Raw genomic sequence first — 21708 nt, 5'->3', positions numbered from 1 at the left:
TAGGGGGTGCTCTGGTGAAGCCCACGGGGGAAAAAATATATTGTTTAAGTGAACTGGGGAGAGGAAGAAAAATGAACAAAAAGTGCTGTAAACTGCTGTTACATGTGCTGACATGACTAAAAGTCAAGGAAACAGTACCTTTCGCATTGTAGTTTATATTATAATCTCTTAGAAAGGGTAACATGCGTCTCTCTGATGTGAGACTGAGTGGCTCCACTATGCCCAGGGTCTGTGGCCCCTCGTCTGACACACACACACACACACACACACACACACACACACACACACACACACACACACACACACACACACACACACACACACACACACACACACACACACACACACAGGACTCTTGTTAAAAGCACCAACGTGGAGGAAACACCTGGTTAAACAAATATTGGAGCTGTGTGTGTGTGTGTGTGTCTGTGTGTGTGTGTGTGTGTGTGTGTGTGTGTGTGTGTGTGTGTGTGTGTGTGTGTGTGTGTGTGTGTGTGTGTGTGTGTGTGTGTGTGTGTGTGTGTGTGTGTGTGTGTGTGTGTGTGTTTTAGCAACAGAAGAACACAACGTGTCCAAGTTTTTCTTGGTGGAGAATCAAGAACAGGAATGAAGGATCTTTTGTGGTTCAGCTTCCACAGCTTCAACATATGCTTTTAGTAGTAGACTACTGCTCCTTTTATTGAGCAAATTAACCTGATTAATAAAATATGGATTATTCTAACATTATTATAACAACATCATTATTTTTTTAAATGTTTTATTTCACCTTTATTTAACCAGGTAGGCCAGTTGAGAACAAGTTCTCATTTACAACTGTGACCTGGCCAAGATAAAGCAAAGCAGTGTGACAAAAATAACAACACAGAGTTACACATAAACAAACATACAGTCAATAACACAATAGAAAAATCGATGTACAGTGTGTGCAAATGTAAAAGAGTAGGTAGGTAAGGCAATAAATAGGCCATAGAGGTGAAAATAATTACAATTTAGCAATTAACACTGGAGTGATATATGTGCAGATGATGATGTGCAAGTAGAAATACTGGGACGCAAAAGAGCAAGAGGGTAAGTAATAATATGGGGATGAGGTAGTTGGGTATGCTATTTATAGATTGGCTGTGTACAGGTACAGTGATCGATAAGCTGCTCTGACAGCTGATGCTTAAAGTTAGAGAGGGAGAGTTTTGCAATTCATTCCAGTCATTGACAGCAGAGAACTGGAAGGAAAGGCGGACAAAGGAAGTGTTGGCTTTGGGGATGACCAGTGAAATATACCTGCTGGAGCACGTGCTATGGGTGGGTGATGCTATGGTGATCAGTGAGCTGGGATAAGGTGGGGCATTACCTAGCAAAGACCCACTTTGGGTCAAGACCCATACTTTAAGAAAGGCTGTTCTGGTGAATCTGGTGTCTCTGGTGTCCTCAGCTGTCTTTAGAGACGACTGTTACAACATCCCATCTCTACTATAGTAGATGCTACTGGTACTAGCATCTACGAAACCCACCCAGTCCTTCCGTCACAGACCCAGGTTGGATCCTTTGCGTATACTGAAATGAATACAGAAATGCCCCATTCAAGACTAAATAAACCACCCAGCCCAGCCTTAGTCCTCCAGTAACAGCATCTATGTTCTGTTTGAGCCACGTACTGCACTGTACATTTTTCCAGCGGTTTTTTATTGATCTATTAACCACAGAAGCAAGTGAGAGGACTGGTGAAACACCTACAGACTGTTACATCAGAACGTACCTGTCTATTAACATATCTGGACGCACAGGAACCTGACATACCGTATGTTTATTTTCCTACAGACATGAACATAACCTAAAACTTAATCTCATCCCAGACTAATTGCTACCCCATGTACCCTGTAGGTCTGGCAGAGATGATTATTCTCAACCACACATAAACCTGACTATGTTCAATCTCTAACATAAACCTGACTATGTTCATTCTCTAACATAAACCTGACTATGTTCATTCTTTAATCACCAACAAGCTATCATGGTCCAAACACACTAAGACAGTCGTGAAGAGGGCACGAGAAAGCCTATTCCCCCTCAAGAGACTGAAAAGATTTGGCATGGGTCCTCAGATCCTCCAAATGTTCTACAGCTGCACCATCGAGAGCATCCTGACTGGTTGCATCACTGCCTGATATGGCAACTGTTCAGCCTCCGACTGCAAGTCACTACAGAGGGTAATGCGTATGGCCAAGTACATCACTTGGGCCAAGCTTCCTGCCATCCAGGACCTCTATATCAGGCGGTGTCAGAGAAAGGCCCTAAAAATGGTCAAAGTCTACAGTCACCCTAGTCATAGACTGTTCTCTCTGGGACCGCACGGCAAGAGATATCGGAACGCCGAGTCGAGGTCCAAGAGGCTTCTTAACAGCTTCTACCCGCAAGCCATAAGACTAGGTCTACACGGACAAGTTCTGGCCTGGTTTAGATCTTATCTGTCGGAAAGATATCAGTTTGTCTCTGTGGATAGTTTGTCCTCTGACAAATCAACTGTAAATTTCAGTGTTCCTCAAGGCTCCGTTTAAGGACCACTATTGTTTTCACTATATATTTTACCTCTTGGTGATGTCATTCGAAAACATAATGTTAACTTTCACTGCTATTCGGATGACACACAGCTGTACATTTCGATGAAACATGGTGAAGCCCCAAAATTGTCCTCCCTGGAAGCCTGTGTTTCAGACATAAGGAAGTGGATGGCGGCAAATGTTCTACTTTTAAACTCGGACAAAAAATGAGATGCTTGGGCTAGGTCCCAAGAAACAGAGAGATCTTCTGTTGAATCTGACAATTAATCTTGATGGTTGTACAGTCGTCTCAAATAAAACTGTGAAGGACCTCAGCGTTACTCTGGACCCTGATCTCTCTTTTGACGAACATATCAAGACTGTATCAAGGACAGCTTTTTTCCATCTACATAACATTGCAAAAATCAGAAACTTTCTGTCCAAAAATAATGCAGAAAAATTAATCCATGCTTTTGTCACTTCTAGGTTAGACTACTGCAATGCTCTACTTTCTGGCTACCCGGATAAAGCACTAAATAAACTTGAGTTAGTGCTAAACACGGCTGCTAGAATCTTGACTAGAACCAAAACATTTGATCATATTACTAGCCTCACTACACTGGCTTCCTGTTAAGGCAAGGGCTGATTTCAAAGTTTTACTGCTAACCTACAAAGCATTACGTGGGCTTGCTCCTACCTATCTTTCCAATTTGGTCCTGCCGTACATACCTACACGTACGCTACGGTCACAAGATGCATGCCTCCTTACTGTCCCTAGAATTTCTAAGCAAACAGCTGGAGGCAGGGCTTTCTCCTATAGAGCTCAATTTTTATGGAATGGTCTGCCTATCCATGTGAGAGACGCAGACTCGGTCTCGACCTTTAAGTCTTTATTGAAGACTCATCTCTTCAGTAGGTCGTATGATTGAGTGTAGTCTGGCCCAGGAGTGTGAAGGCGAACGGAAAGGCACTGGAGCAACGAACCACCCTTGCTGTCTCTGCCTGACTGGTTCCCCTCTCTTCACTGGGATTCTCTGCCTCTAACCCTATTACAGGAGCTGAGTCACTGGCTTACTGGTGCTCTTCCATGCCGTTCCTAGGAGGGGTGTGTCGCTTGAGTGGGTTGAGTCACGGATGTGATCTTCCTGTCCGGGTTGGCGCACCCCCCTCCTTCAGTTGTGCCGTAGTGGAGATCTTTGTGGGCTATACTCGGCCTTGTCTCAGGATGGTAAGTTGGTGGTTGAAGATATCCCTCTAGTGGTGTGGGGGCTGTGCTTTGGCAAAGTGGGTGGGGTTATATCCTGCCTGTTTGGCCCTCTCCGGGGGTATTGTCGGACGGGGCCACAGTGTCTCCCGACCCCTCCTGTCTCAGCCTCCAGTATTTATGCTGCAGTAGTTTATGTGTTGGGGGGCTAATTTCAGTCTGTTATATCTGGAGTATTTCTCATGTCTTATTCGGTGTCCTGTGTGAATTAAAGAGAGAAAGAAAGAAAGAAAGAAAGGAAGGAAGAAAAAAAGAAAGAAAGAAAGAGAATTAGAGAGAGCATACTTACTTTCTTTCACTCTCTCGGAGGACCTGAGCCCTAGGACCATGCCTCAGGCCTACCTGGCCTGACGACTCCTTGCTGTCCCCAGTCCACCTGGCCATGCTGCTGCTCCAGTTTCAACTGTTCTGCCTGCGGCTATGGAACCCTGACCTGTTCACCGGACGTGCTACCTGTCCCAGACCTGCTGTTTTCAACTCTCTATAGACAGCAGTAGCGGTAGAGATACTCTGAATGATCGGCTATGAAAAGCCAACTGACATTTACTCCTGAGGTGCTGACTTGTTGCACCCTCGACAACCACTGTGATTATTATTATTTGACCCTGCTGGTCATCTATGAACATTTGAACATCTTGGCCATGTTCTGTTATAATCTCCACCCAGCACAGCCAGAAGAGGACTGGCCACCCCTCATAGCCTGGTTCCTCTCTAGGTTTCTTCCTAGGTTCTGGCCTTTCTAGGGAGTTTTTCCTAGCCACCGTGCTTCTACACCTGCATTGCTTGCTGTTTGGGGTTTTAGGCTGGGTTTCTGTACAGCACTTTGTGATATCAGCTGATGTAAGAAGGGCTTTATAAATACATTTGATTGATATGTAAACATTATATATAGTGGCATTGCTTAAATGACTAGTGATAGATTTATTACATCCAATTTTTTATTATTAAAGTGGCTAGAGATTTGAGTCAGTATGTTGCCAGCAGCCACTCAATGTTAGTGATGGCACTTTAACAGTCTGATGGCCTTGAGATAGAAGCTGTTTTTCAGTCTCTCGGTCCCAGCTTTGATGCACCTGTACTGACCTCGCCTTCTGGATGATAACGGGGTGAACAGGCAGTGGCTCGGGTGGTTGTTATCATTTTTGGCCTTCCTGTGACATCAGGTGGATGAAGGTGTCCTGGAGGGCAGGTAGTTTGCCCCCGGTGATACTTTGTGCAGACCTCACTACCCTTTGGAGAGCCTTACGGTTGTGCGCGGAGCAGTTGCCGTACCAGGCGGTGATACAGCCCGACAGGATGCTCTCGATTGTGCATCTGTAAAAGTTTGTGAGTGTTTTCGGTGACAAGCCAAATTTCTTCAGCCTCCTGAGGTTGAAGAGGTGCTGTTGCACCTTCTTCACCATGCTGTCTGTGTGGTTGGACCATTTCAGTTTGTCCGTGATGTGTACGCTGAGAAATTTAAAACTTTCCACCTTCTCCACTACTGTCCCGTAGATGTGGATAGGGGATGCTCCCTCTGCTGTTTCCTGAAGTCCACGATCATCTCCTTTGTTTTGTTGACGTTGAGTATGAGGTTATTTTCCTGACACCACACTCCGAGGGCCCTCACCTCCTCTCTTTAGGCCGTCTCATTGTTGTTGGTAATCAAGCCTATCGCTGTAGTGTCATCTGCAAACTTGATGATTGAGTTGGAGGCGTGCATGGCCACGCAGTCATGGGTGAACAGGGAGTACAGGAGAGAGCTGAGAACGCACCCTTGTGGGGCCCCAGTGTTGAGGATCAGCGGGGTGGAGATGTTGTTTCCTACCCTCACCTCCTGGGACCATCCCGTCAGAAAGTCCAGGACCCACTTGCACAGGGCGGGGTCGAGACCCAGGGTCTTAAGCTTAATGACGAGTTTGGCGGGTACTACGGTGTTAAATGCTGAGCTGTAATCGATTAACAGCATTCTTACATAGGTATTCCTCTTATCCAGATGGGTTACGGCAGTGTGCAGTGTGATTGTGATTGCGTCATCTGTGGACCTATTGGGGCTGTAAGCAAATTGGAGTGGGTCTAGGGTGACAGGTAAGGTGGAGGTGATATGATCCTTTACTAGTCTCTCAAAGCACTTCATGATAACAGAAGTGAGTGCTACAGTGCGATAGTCGTTTAGCTCAGTTACCTTAGATTTCTTTGGAACAGGAACAATGGTGGCCCTCTTGAATCATATGGGAATAGCAGACTGGGACAGGGATTGATTGAATATGTCCGTAAACACACCAGCCAGCTGGTCTGAGCATGCTCTGAGGACGCGGCTAGGGATGCTGTCTGGGCCGGCAGCCTTGCGAGGGTTAACACGTTTAAATGTTTTTTATGACATTGGCTGCGGTGAAGGAGAGCCCGCATGTTTTGGTAGTGGGCCGTGTCAGTGGCACTGTATTGTCCTCAAAGCGAGCAAAGAAGTTGTTTAGTTTGTCTGGGAGCAAGACGTTGGTGTTCGCGACAGGGCTGGTTTTCTTTTTGTAATCTGTTGAATTGCAACTCTACTTTGTCTCTATACTGACGCTTAGCTTGTTTGATTGCCTTGCAGAGGGAATAGCTACACTGTTTCTATTCAGTCATGTTTCCGGTCGCCTTGCCATGATTAAAAGCAGTGGTTCGTGCTTTCAGTTTTGCGCGAATGCTGCCATCAATCCACGGTTTCTGATTGGGGAAGGTTTTAATAGTCACCGTGGGTACAACATCACTGATCCACCTGCTAATAAACTCGCTCACCGAATCAGCGTATACATCATGTCACAGGATCCAACGAAAGTGGCGCACCTCCTCGGTCGGGCGGCGCTTGGCGGTCATCGTCGCCGGCCAATTAGCTGCCACCGATCGTTGTTTCTGTGCCTTTTAGTTTTGTCTGTCTGTTCCGCACCTGTTTTGTGTCTGTCATTAGTGGGGGCTTATTTAATGTGTGTTTTCAGTTGGGATTTTTGTGCGGGATTGTTTATTGTCCACTCAGGACGGTGGGAGGTATTTTGGGTACGTTGTGTTTTCGTCAAAGGATTTACCGGGCTGCGCTCCTTGCCTTTTGTGCCGTGGAATATATATTTTTTGTGTTTTATGGGAGAGTGTTTCTCCCAGGCAAACTTTGTGTAGCGCCCTGTGCTTTTCGGCCTTTGTGTGTTAGTTAATTAAAAGACACTCACCTCCAGCACCTCTGTCTCCTGCATCTGATTCCGCCTCTACACCAGTCCAAATCAGTCGTGACACATCAATGCTGTTGTCTGAGGCTATCCGGAACATATTCCAGTCCACGTGATCGAAGCAATCTTGAAGCGTGGAATCAGATTGGTCAGACCACAGAGACGTGTCACTGCCCACCAACCACAAACGGAGGATAAAATGGACCAAGCTGACCTCAGAATACCTCAAAGAGGTGTGTTTCTACAAGAACCAATGTCATAAAATAGACCAGGGTAAAACTTGAATCAAACCTCCTTTTCCATCCATATAATGCAGGACTTTTAGTCAGAGTCAGATACTCTACAGGTCTGGTCAAAAGTATTGCACTATGGGGGATAGTCTGTCATAAAAGAGACCAGGAAGTATCCATTGGTGCCAACTGATGACATCAATTTCAATTCATTCTTCATCTTGTTCTAGGTGGATGTGTTCGTTGCCATGGGTTTCCACAAGCGGAGTTACGGACGTTTCCATGGACACGTCTACTTACAGGACTCGGCTCCTACCGATGCGTCGCTGGTCATCACAGAGCTCACACTGGAGGATTATGGGAGATATAAGTGTGTGGTCATCGACGGGATGGAAAACGGAACAGGTGTGGTGTCTCTGGACCTGCAAGGTAACACACACATGGATGCTCGTAGACACTCACACACACAGACACTGAAAGTATGCCCTCACACAGCATTTAAAATGCACTCCGATCACTTTTCAGGTATGGAAATGTTTGACTAACTCTTTGGGAGAACCATCATTTTAAGTGACTGGGCTGTGGTAAAGTGACTGTGTCAACTCCACAGCAGCCTGTCCTTGTCTAGCTGGCCCAGGGTTCTGGCTATATATAGCACCACGTGCTGAGACTACCCAGGAGGACTGTCAGGGGCACACACACACACACACACACACACACACACACACACACACACACACACACACACACACACACACACACACACACACACACACACACACACACACACACACACACACACACACACACACAGAGTCAGGCCAGAGTAATGGAGTTCATCAATTAGATTTCCATTCCTGGCTCTCCTCCATGGGACAGGGTATAAATCCATACATCAGCCAGCCAGACCTGCTTTATTATATATGAGAATGATCACCCATTGCCAATCTAAAGCCTGGAGTTACAGGCCTACAGCCACCACACACGAACACAACACTGGAATAGAAATAGTAGGATTTGATAAAAGGCTATAAGGTAATGGGGGGTTTAGCTATTACAGTTTCTTTTTTTACAACTACTGTTTTGTTTAAAGAGAGATTAAGTGAAGACATAAAACCGAAGCAAATTGATGTTTTATTTATTGCTGTTATGGCATTGATTTTCTCCTCTCTCTTCCCCATTTCCCTCTCTCTCTCTCTCTTCTCCTCTCTCCTCTCCCTGTTATCGTCTACCCCTACTTCCCTGAGCTGGGTCGTTACAACCTGAACTTCTTTGACGCTGAGCGGGCGTGTCGCGATCAGGACTCCATCATGGCGTCATTTGACCAGCTGTATGAGGCTTGGCATTGGGGTTTGGACTGGTGCAACGCAGGGTGGCTGAGTGATAACAGGGAGAGGAGAGAGGAGAAGAGAGGGAGAAAGAGGAGAAAATCAATACCATAACAGCAATACACACATTGAGAACCTATTACATTTACAAAGAGAAGGAGAGAGAGGGGGATGTGGTAGAGGAGATAGGAGAGAGAGGGGGATGTGGTAGAGGAGATAGGAGAGAGAGGGGGATGTGGTAGAGGAGATAGGAGAGAGAGGGGGATGTGGTAGAGGAGATAGGAGAGAGAGGGGGATGTGGTAGAGGAGATAGGAGAGAGAGGGGGATGTGGTAGAGGAGATAGGAGAGAGAGGGGGATGTGGTAGAGGAGATAGGAGAGAGGGAGGTCGTGTGGAGGAAGTTAGTGGTATCACTAAAACTGTGATGTTTTCTTTTTAGATACTGTAAAACACGAGGTGTGAGACAAAATCCATGTTTTTTTTATAATCTGGGACCTGAAATTGTACGGGCATAGTTTACGCATATTTAAGGTAAATGTTATTTAATCTGTTATTTCTATGCAGGAACAGAAAGGGAGGGAGGGAGGTAAAGATGATGTCACACATTCCCAAAGTGACATTGTTAGTGGATTATTCATGCCATACCCCAAAGGACGTACTTGGACTGAGAACAACCTGGTACAACTTCTGTTAATTGGACTGATACCTTTGGGCACTTACCTGTTCTGTGCAATTAAACCTAGGACAACAAAATAACAACACTATTTACACAAAAACTAAACGCAAAGATGGCGTAGATCAAGCTATTATTATATTACAGAAAGCAACTACTCTGAGTGTACAAAACATTAGGAACACCTTCCTAATATTGAGTTGCACCCCCTTTTGCCCTCAGAACAGCCTCAATTCGTTGGGGCATGGATTATAAGGTGTCGAAAGCGTTCCACAGGGACGATGGCCCATGTTGACTCCAATGCTTCCCACTGTCGTCAAGTTGGCTGGATGTGGACCATTCTTGATACACACGGGAAATGATTGAGCATGAAAAACCCAGCAACGTTGCAGTTCTTGACACACTCAAATTGGTGTGCCTAGCACCTACTACCATAACCCGTTCAAAGGCACTTAAATATTTTGTTTTTCCCATTGTATTGCTCAATTGTCTCAAGGAAAAAATGTTTTACCTGTCTCCTCCCCTTCATCTACACATCTACACTCATCTACACTGAAGTGGATTTAACAGGTGACATCCCTAAGGGATCATAGCTTTCACCTGGTCAGTCTATGTCATGCGTCAGTGTATAGCACAATGAAAAGCCTGTCTACTGTCCACCTTTGCAGGGTGCTACAACAGTGTCATGTACTTCATCATCATTTTGAGGAGTTTATTTTATAATGTGTGGACCAAACATCAGTCTCATCATAGAAACGGATAAAAAGGAGAAGGCAACCATTAGCATTGTTTCAGTTTTCAAATATGAATGTGTAGAATGTGATTATCTAGAATTGTACTTCTGTTTATGAATATCTTTTGATATATAAATATTAACATTACGGTTTTATTTTCTATGCTATCCCAGAGTTTCATGATCAGTCAAAGGGCTAAAGTGTTGAAACTAACCCCAGAAACATAAAAACAAGGAAAACCAAATACAAATGTTGCACTGAACACTGTGTTTATGTCAGAAGACTTACGGTGGCCTAGAAGGGACAGGGTAAACAGTATTAAGTCCTAAGCAGCAACACAAAATGCCTGGCAATAGAGTACTGTGCCACTGGGTAGTATCGTGACATGCAGACCTGCAGTATAATCATTATGTAAGACACTAGTTTCTGTGCCTCTATGTATGGCTTAGCCTCTAGTGTCTAGAAACACAAGGCAAGCATCTGAGCTTGTATGCACTGCAGATAAGTAAAATAAATACTTGCAGTGTAATTTCACATTTCTTAAAACAAAACAAAAAAACAGATATTTTTTACACAAATAATTTCTTAGAGGGAATGAGTAGACCCAGTGATATCTATGGAGCTGGTTGTCTGAACAGTGACAGGCTGTTAGCAAGCTAACGATGCTAAGTTAGTCTGCATGCCTGAAGCCGATCGAGCTGCATTAACACAGAGCCTGCAATACCCTCACTCATCACTAGTAGAGCAGCACTCTCTAGACTAGACCATGAATGGGCCAGAAAATCACCCCATTTAAGGGTAGAGGATATAGTAGGAGGATAGGGTAGGGGATATAGTAGGAGGATAGGGTAGGGGATATAGTAGGAGGATAGGGTTAGGGGATATAGCAGGAGGATAGGGGTAGTGGATATAGCAGGAGGATAGGGGTAGAGGATATAGTAGAAGGATAGGGGTAGAGGATATAGTAGGAGGATAGGGTTAGGGGATATAGTAGGAGGATAGGGGTAGTGGATATAGCAGGAGGATAGGTGTAGATGATATAGTAGGAGGATAGGTGTAGAGGATATAGCAGGAGGATAGGTGTAGATGATATAGTAGGAGGATAGGGGTAGTGGATATAGCAGGAGGATAGGGGTAGTGGATATAGAAGGAGAATAGGGGTAGGGGACATATTAGTAGGACAGGGGAAATGATATAATAGGTGGATACGGGTAGATTATATAATAGGAGGATAAGGGTAGTGGATATAGCAGGAAGATAGGGCTAATACTATATCCTCTACCCCTATCCTCCTACTATATCCTCTACCCCTATCCTCCTACTATATCCTCTACCCCTATCCTCCTACTATATCCCCTAACCCTATCCTCCTACTATATCCCGTACCCTATCCTCCTACTATATCCCCTAACCCTATCCTCCTACTATATCCCCTACCCCTATCCTCCTACTATATCCCGTACCCTATCCTCCTACTATATCCCGTACCCTATCCTCCTACTATATCCCCTAACCCTATCCTCCTACTATATCCCCTACCCCTATCCTCCTACTATATCCACTACCCCATCCTCCTACTATATCCCGTACCCCATCCTCCTACTATGTCCCGTACCCTATCCTCCTACCACTATCATCCCACTATATCCTCTACCAGTATCCTCCTACTATATCCTCTATCACTATAGTCCCACTGTATCCTCTACCACTATCCTCCTACTATATCCTCTACCCCATCCTCCTACTATATCCTCTACCACTATCCTCCTACTATATCCTCTACCAGTATCCTCCTACTATATCCTCTATCCCAAGGGCCCCTACTATATCCTCTACCACTATTCTACAACTTTATTCTCTATCCCTATCCTCCTACTATATCCTCCACCCCTATACTCCTACTATATCCTCCACCCCTATCCTCCTACTATATCCCCTAACCCTATCCTCCTACTATATCCTCTACACCTATCCTCCTACTATATCCCCTAACCCTATCCTCCTACTATATCCTCTACACCTATCCTCCTACTATATCCCATACACCTATCCTTCTACTATATTCCCTACCCCTATCCTCCTACTATATCCCCTAACCCTATCCTCCTACTATATCCCCTAACCCTATCCTCCTACTATATCCTCTACCCCTATCCTCCTACTATATTCCCTACCCCTATCCTCCTACTATATCCCCTAACCCTATCCTCATACTATATCCCCTAACCCTATCCTCCTACTATATTCCCTACCCCTATCCTCCTACTATATCCCCTAACCCTATCCTCCTACTATATCCCCTAACCCTATCCTCCTACTATATCCTCTACCCCTATCCTCCTACTATATTCCCTACCCCTATCCTCCTACTATATCCCCTAACCCAATCCTCCTACTATATCCTCCTACTATATCCCCTAACCCTATCCTCCTACTATATCCCCTAACCCTATCCTCCTACTATATCCTCTACCCCTATCCTCCTACTATATCCTCTACCCCTATCCTCCTACTATATCCCCTAACCCTATCCTCCTACTATATCCCCTAACCCTATCCTCCTACTATATCCCCTAACCCTATCCTCCTACTATATCCCCTAACCCTATCCTTCTACTATATTCCCTACCCCTATCCTCCTACTATATCCCCTAACCCTATCCTTCTACTATATCCCCTACCCCTATCCTCCTACTATATCCCCTAACCCTATCCTCCTACTATATCCTCTACCCCTATCCTCCTACTATATCACCTAACCCTATCCTCCTACTATATCCTCCACCCCTATACTCCTACTATATCTCCTACCCCTATCCTCCTACTATACCATCTACCACTATCCTCCTACTATATCCTCTACCCCTATCCTTCTACTCTATTCCCTACCCCTATGCTCCTACTATATCCTCTATCCCTTTCCTCCTACTACATCCTCTACCCCTATCCTCCTACTATATCCCATACCCCTATCCTCCTAGTATTCTTCCTAAAGGGCTCTACTATATCCCCTACCCCTATCCTTCTACTCTATTCCCTACCCCTATGCTCCTACTATATCCTCTACCCCTATCCTCATACTATATCCTCTACCCCTATCCTCATACTATATCCTCTACCCCTATTCTCCTGCTATATCCCCTACCCCTATCCTTCTACTCTATTCCCTACCCCTATGCTCCTACTATATCCTCTACCCCTATCCTCATACTATATCTTCTACCCCTATCCTCCTACTATATCCTCTACCCCTATTCTCCTACTATATCCTCTACCCCTATCCTCCTACTATATCCTCTACACCAAGGGCTAATACTATATCCCCTACCCCTATCCTCCTACTATATCCTCTACCCCTATCCTCCTACTATAGCACAGCACAGAAAAAAAATGTATGAAATTCTATGAAATGTATGCATTCATTACTGTAAGTCGCTCTGGATAAGAGCGTCTGCTAAATGACTAAAATGTAAATGTATATCCCCTACCCCTATCCTCCTACTATATCCCCTACCCCTATCCTCCTACTATATCCTCTACACCTATCCTCCTACTATATCCTCTACCCCTATCCTCCAACTATATCCTCTACCCCTATCCTCCTACTATATCCTCTACACCTATCCTCCTACTATATCCTCTACCCCCATCCTCCAACTATATCCTCTACACCTATCCTCCTACTATATCCGGTACCCTATCCTCCTACTATATCCCGTACCCTATCCTCCTACTATATCCCGTACCCTATCCTCCTGCTATATCCTCTACCCCTATCCTCCTACTATATCCTCTACCCCTATCCTCCTGCTATATCCCCTAACCCTATCATCCTACTATATCCCCTAACCCTATCCTCCTACTATATCCCCTAACCCTATTCTCCTACTATATCCTCTACCCCTATCCTCCTACTATATCCGGTACCCTATCCTCCTACTATATCCCGTACCCTATCCTCCTACTATATCCCTTAACCCTATCCTCCTACTATATCCTCTACCCCTATCCTTCTACTATATCCCTTAACCCTATCCTCCTACTATATCCTCTACCCCTATCCTTCTACTATTTCCCCTAACCCTATCCTCCTACTATATCCTCTACCCCTATCCTCCTACTATATCCCCTAACCCTATCCTCCTACTATATCCCCTAACCCTATCCTCCTACTATATCCCGTACCCTATCCTCCTACTATATCCCCTACCCCATCCTCCTACTATATCCCGTACCCTATCCTCCTACTATATCCTCTACCCCTATCCTTCTACTATATCCCGTACCCTATCCTCCTACTATATCCTGTACCCCATCCTCCTACTATATCCCGTACCCTATCCTCCTACTATATCCTCTACCCCTATCCTTCTACTATATCCCGTACCCTATCCTCCTACTATATCCCCTACCCCATCCTCCTACTATATCCCGTACCCTATCCTCCTACTATATCCTGCACCCCATCCTCCTACTATATACCGTACCCCATCCTCCTACTATGTCCCGTACCCCATCCTCCTACCAAATCCTCTACCACTATCCTCCTACTATATCCTCTACACCTATCCTCCTACTATATCCTCTACACCTATCCTCCTACTATATCCTCTACCCCTATAATCCTACTATATCCTCTACCACTATTCTACAACTTTATTCTCTATCCCTATCCTCCTACAATATCCTCCACCCCTATACTCCTACTACATCCTCCAACCCTAACCTCCTACTATATCCCCTACCCCTATCCTCCTACTATATCCTCTACCCCTATCCTCCTACTATATCCCCTACCCCTATCCTCCTAGTATTCTTCCCAAAGGGCTCTACTATATCCTCTACCACTATCCTCCTACTATATCCCCTAACCCTATCCTCCTACTATATCTTCTACCCCTATCTTCCTACTATATCCCCTAACCCTATCCTCCTACTATATCTTCTACCCCTATCCTCCTACTATATCCCCTAACCCTATCCTCCTACTATATCCTCCACCCCTATACTCCTACTATATCTCCTACCCCTATCCTCCTACTATATCCCCTAACCCTATCCTCCTACTATATCCCCTAACCCTATCCTCCTACTATATCCCGTACCCTATCCTCCTACTATACCATCTACCACTATCCTCCTACTATATCCTCTACCCCTATCCTTCTACTCTATTCCCTACCCCTATGCTCCTACTATATCCTCTATCCCTATCCTCCTACTATATCCTCTACCCCTATCCTCCTACTATATCCCATACCCCTATCCTCCTAGTATTCTTCCTAAAGGGCTCTACTATATCCCCTACCCCTATCCTTCTACTCTATTCCCTACCCCTATGCTCCTACTATATCCTCTACCCCTATCCTCATACTATATCTTCCACCCCTATCCTCATACTATATCCCCTACCCCTATCCTCATACTATATCCTCTACCCCTATCCTCCTGCTATATCCACTACCCCTATCCTCCTACTATATCCTCTACCCCTATTCTCCTGCTGTATCCTCTACCCTTATCCTCCTACTATATCCTCTACCCCTATTCTCCTGCTATATCCCCTAACCCTATCCTCCTACTATATCCTCTACCCCTATTCTCCTACTATATCCTCTACCCCTATCCTCCTACTATATCCTCTACACCAAGGGCTAATACTATATCCCCTACCCCTATCCTCCTACTATATCCTCTACCCCTATCCTCCTACTATAGCACAGCACAGAAAAAAAATGTATGAAATTGTATGAAATGTATGCATTCACTACTGTAAGTCGCTCTGGATAAGAGCGTCTGCTAAATGACTAAAATGTAAATGTATATCCCCTACCCCTATCCTCCTACTATATCCCCTACCCCTATCCTCCTACTATATCCTCTACACCTATCCTCCTACTATATCCTCTACCCCCATCCTCCAACTATATCCTCTACACCTATCCTCCTACTATATCCGGTACCCTATCCTCCTACTATATCCCGTACCCTATCCTCCTACTATATCCCGTACCCTATCCTCCTGCTATATCCTCTACCCCTATCCTCCTACTATATCCTCTACCCCTATCCTCCTGCTATATCCCGTACCCCATCCTCCTACTATATCCCCTACCCCTATCCTCCTACTATATCCTCTACCCCTATCCTCCTACTATATCCGGTACCCTATCCTCCTACTATATCCCGTACCCTATCCTCCTACTATATCCCTTAACCCTATCCTCCTACTATATCCTCTACCCCTATCCTCCTACTATACCCCTTAACCCTATCCTCCTACTATATCCTCTACCCCTATCCTCCTACTATATCCCCTAACCCTATCCTCCTACTATATCCCCTAACCCTATCCTCCTACTATATCCTCTACCCCTATCCTCCTACTATATCCCTTAACCCTATCCTCCTACTATATCCCCTAACCCTATCCTCCTACTATATCCCCTAACCCTATCCTCCTACTATATCCCGTACCCTATCCTCCTACTATATCCCCTACCCCATCCTCCTACTATATCCCGTACCCTATCCTCCTACTATATCCTCTACCCCTATCCTCCTACTATATCCCGTACCCTATCCTCCTACTATATCCCCTACCCCATCCTCCTACTATATCCCGTACCCTATCCTCCTACTATATCCTGTACCCCATCCTCCTACTATATCCCGTACCCCATCCTCCTACTATGTCCCTTACCCCATCCTCCTACTATATCCCCTAACCCTATCCTCCTACTATATCCACTACCCCATCCTCCTACTATATCCTCTACCACTATTCTACAACTTTATTCTCTATCCCTATCCTCCTACAATATCCTCCACCCCTATACTCCTACTACATCCTCCAACCCTAACCTCCTACTCTATCCGCTACCCCTATCCTCCTACTATATCCTCTACCCCTATCCTCCTACTATATCCCCTAACCCTATCCTCCTACTATATCCCCTAACCCTATCCTCCTACTATATCCCCTAACCCTATCCTCCTACTATCCTCTACCCCTATCCTCCTACTATATCCTCTACCCCTATCCTCCTACTATATCCTCTACCCCATCCTCCTACTATATCCCCTACCCCTATCCTCCTAGTATTCTTCCCAAAGGGCTCTACTATATCCTCTACCACTATCCTCCTACCATATCCCCTACCCCTATCCTCATACTATATCCCCTAACCCTATCCTCATACTATATCCTCCACCCCATCATCCCACTATATCCTCTACCCGTATCCTCCTACTATATCCTCTACCACTTTAGTTACACTGTATTCTGTATCCCATTCACCTACTATAACCCCTACCCCATCCTACTACCTTATCCTCTATCCCCGTCCTCCTACTATATCCTCTACCCCAAGGGCTCCTACTATATCCTCTACCCTTATCCTCCTAGTATCTCCCCTATCCCTATCATCCTGCTATATCCTATTCCCATATCCTCCTACTACATGCTATTCCCCTACTCTGCTACTATATACTCTAACACTTTCCTCCTACTATATCCCCCACCCCTATCATCCTACTATATCATCTACCCGTATCCACCTATTATATCATTTTCCCCTGTCCTACTAATAATGTCCCCTACCCCTATCCTCCTGCTATATCCACTACCCCCTTGGTGTAGAGGATATAGTTGGAGGATGGGGTAGAGGATATAGTAGAAGGATAGGTGTAGGGGATATTGTAGGATGATAGGGGTAGAGGATAGTAGGAGGATAGGGTACGGCTTATAGTAGGAGGATAGGGTTAGGGGATATAGTAGGAGGATAGGGTTAGGGGATATAGTAGGAGGATAGGGTTAGGGGATATAGTAGGAGGATAGGGTTAGGGGATATAGTAGGAGGATAGGGTAGAGGATATAGTAGGAGGATAGGGTTAGGGGATATAGTAGGAGGATAGGTGTAGAGGATATAGTAGGAGGATAGGGGTAGAGGATATAGTAGGAGGATAGGGGTAGAGGATATAGTAGGAGGATAGGGTTAGGGGATATAGTAGGAGGATAGGGTTAGGGGATATAGTAGGAGGATAGGATTAGGGGATATAGTAGGAGGATAGGGGTAGAGGATATAGTAGGAGGATAGGGTTAGGGGATATAGTAGAAGGATAGGGTTAGGGGATATAGTAGGAGGATAGGGTTAGGGGATATAGTAGGAGGATAGGGTTAGGGGAAATAGTAGGAGGATAGGGGTAGAGGATATAGTAGGAGGATAGGGTTAGGGGATATAGTAGGAGGATAGGGTTAGGGGATATAGTAGGAGGATAGGGTTAGGGGATATAGTAGGAGGATAGGGTTAGGGGATATAGTAGGAGGATAGGGTTAGGGGATATAGTAGGAGGATAGGGTTAGGGGAAATAGTAGGAGGATAGGGGTAGAGGATATAGTAGGAGGATAGGGTTAGGGGATATAGTAGGAGGATAGGGTTAGGGGATATAGTAGGAGGATAGGGTTAGGGGATATAGTAGGAGGATAGGGTTAGGGGATATAGTAGGAGGATAGGGTTAGGGGATATAGTAGGAGGATAGGGGTAGAGGATATAGTAGGAGGATAGGGTTAGGGGATATAGTAGAAGGATATGGTTAGGGGATATAGTAGGAGGATAGGGTTAGGGGATATAGTAGGAGGATAGGGTTAGGGGATATAGTAGGAGGATAGGGTTAGGGGATATAGTAGGATGATAGGGTTAGGGGATATAGTAGGAGGATAGGTGTAGAGGATATAGTAGGAGGATAGGGTTAGGGGATATAGTAGGAGGATAGGGTTAGGGGATATAGTAGGAGGATAGGGGTAGAGGATATAGTAGGAGGATAGGGTTAGGGGATATAGTAGGAGGATAGGGTTAGGGGATATAGTAGGAGGATAGGGGTAGGGGATATAGTAGGAGGATAGGGGTAGAGGATATAGTAGGAGGATAGGGGTAGGGGATATAGTAGGAGGATAGGGGTAGAGGATATAGTAGGAGGATAGGGTTAGGGGATATAGTAGGAGGATAGGGGTAGGGGATATAGTAGGAGGATAGGGTTAGGGGATATAGTAGGAGGATAGGGGTAGAGGATATAGTAGGAGGATAGGGGTAGGGGATATAGTAGGAGGATAGGGTTAGGGGATATAGTAGGAGGATAGGGTTAGGGGATATAGTAGGAGGATAGGGTTAGGGGATATAGTAGGAGGATAGGGTTAGGGGATATAGTAGGAGGATAGGGTTAGGGGAAATAGTAGGAGGATAGGGGTAGAGGATATAGTAGGAGGATAGGGTTAGGGGATATAGTAGGAGGATAGGGTTAGGGGATATAGTAGGAGGATAGGGTTAGGGGATATAGTAGGAGGATAGGGTTAGGGGATATAGTAGGAGGATAGGGTTAGGGGATATAGTAGGAGGATAGGGTTAGGGGATATAGTAGGAGGATAGGGTTAGGGGATATAGTAGGAGGATAGGGGTAGAGGATATAGTAGGAGGATAGGGTTAGGGGATATAGTAGAAGGATATGGTTAGGGGATATAGTAGGAGGATAGGGTTAGGGGATATAGTAGGAGGATAGGGTTAGGGGATATAGTAGGAGGATAGGGTTAGGGGATATAGTAGGAGGATAGGGTTAGGGGATATAGTAGGAGGATAGGTGTAGAGGATATAGTAGGAGGATAGGGTTAGGGGATATAGTAGGAGGATAGGGTTAGGGGATATAGTAGGAGGATAGGGGTAGAGGATATAGTAGGAGGATAGGGTTAGGGGATATAGTAGGAGGATAGGGTTAGGGGATAAAGTAGGAGGATAGGGTTAGGGGATATAGTAGGAGGATAGGGGTAGAGGATATAGTAGGAGGATAGGGGTAGGGGATATAGTAGGAGGATAGGGGTAGAGGATATAGTAGGAGGATAGGGTTAGGGGATATAGTAGGAGGATAGGGGTAGGGGATATAGTAGGAGGATAGGGTTAGGGGATATAGTAGGAGGATAGGGGTAGAGGATATAGTAGGAGGATAGGGGTAGGGGATATAGTAGGAGGATAGGGGTAGAGGATATAGTAGGAGGATAGGGTTAGGGGATATAGTAGGAGGATAGGGGTAGAGGATATAGTAGGAGGATAGGGTTAGGGGATATAGTAGGAGGATAGGGGTAGAGGATATAGTAGGAGGATAGGGGTAGAGGATATAGTAGGAGGATAGGGGTAGAGGATATAGTAGGAGGATAGGGTTAGAGGATATAGTAGGAGGATAGGGTTAGTGGATATAGTAGGAGGATAGGGGTACCAACAGACACATGCAGGCCCTCAGTAATGTACGTGTTTCCAAACGTGGGGGACGTTTGCATAAGTCTTTTCCTGCCAGTTTGAGGAATTACAGAAGTCTTTTCGTGGTATTACTGTTCTGTTCCTTGATCTTGTTACTGAAAAATGTCTTCCAAAGCAGCAGATTGTTTTAGAAGCTGGATGACGTCATGGGGGTGGTTGGTTTGCTGGCGGCGTTTCCTATTTTCATGCAGGTTTCCAGAGCAAAGGGCTATTTTCATGTCCCCCAACCAGCCTTCAGCTGTTGCCAGGACATTCAGCAGGGCTGGACTGACAGACAGACAGGAAAGATAGACTCATTCACTTTGTGAGAGTATGTCATCACTCTAAGCATTAGACATTAGAATGCATCCCCACTCTGTGAAATAAAGTACAGTGGCTCCCTCTGTTGGTAATCAATACTTATTGCAGGTAAAGACAATATTTGTCTAATTTTCAACAAGCTCCAGTGTATGTAATGACTAATCTTCTGCATTGAGATATGAAGCGAGAGAACATTGATACACATGGATAAAATCTGTTATAATATTTTTATTGCACACACAGCAGAAGTTGCGATGGAGCAGAGGATGGTGTATAGGTACATTATTAGTGGGTCTTTGGCAACATACACAACATAAACATAAAAACAGTCTAAGTATTCTCTGATAAATCACATTCCCTCTGCCTCCTCCGATACAGTATCCCCAACACTCTCTGGGTAGAAACAGACATGGATGATAAAACAAACAGAATGTATGAAAGCAGTAAACAAAGAAGACAAATGCAGCAGAATCCTCTAACTGAGGAACAGCGATATTAGCCGATAAACTTTCAATACAGTCTCCTCTTTGTACTGTTGTTCATGCTTAATCAGGAGCAATTGATTTATACAGATATTTTACGGGCGATAGTAACAGGATATACTGAAGAAGTATTTGAGCTATTTTATGGGGACCAATAATGTTCCTTACGTAAAAAGGAAGAATTTGTATTTCTAAAAGGTCATAGTTCAAGTGTCTTTGAGGTTGTGTTACTCTGCTTAGATGTGCCTGGACAGGTATTTTACGTATCAGCCAACAAATTCATATGTTACAGCAATCTGGTGCCTAACGGCGCCGTCGATGATCTGGCACGCATCCATTGGTTGATACATGCATTGTCTGAGCAGGGGAACACGACCTGAGTGTTTCTCAAAGTTGGTTCTGTTGAGAGCAGTGTGTGGTCATTCTTGGGTACAGTTGGTTCTGTTGAGAGCAGTTTGTGGTGATTCTTGGGTACAGGTCAACCCCCTGCCCAGCTCGGTAACAGCTCAGATATCTGGATTGTATAACTTTACTAAACAGGTTGTGTGCAACATAAAGAACTGAAAGGCAACATAATGTAAGATAAGGTACTTTCTCTGCAAGGTACAACAAGACAGATTTCTGTAAACAGCAAAAGAAGTCATTGTTGTAAAAATCACTTCAGTTCTCATGACCTTTAACAG

The sequence above is a fragment of the Salmo trutta genome, chromosome 23 (genome assembly GCF_901001165.1).
Source record: "Salmo trutta chromosome 23, fSalTru1.1, whole genome shotgun sequence".
Lineage (NCBI taxonomy): Eukaryota > Metazoa > Chordata > Actinopteri > Salmoniformes > Salmonidae > Salmo > Salmo trutta.
This window is presented reverse-complemented; position numbering follows the sequence as displayed.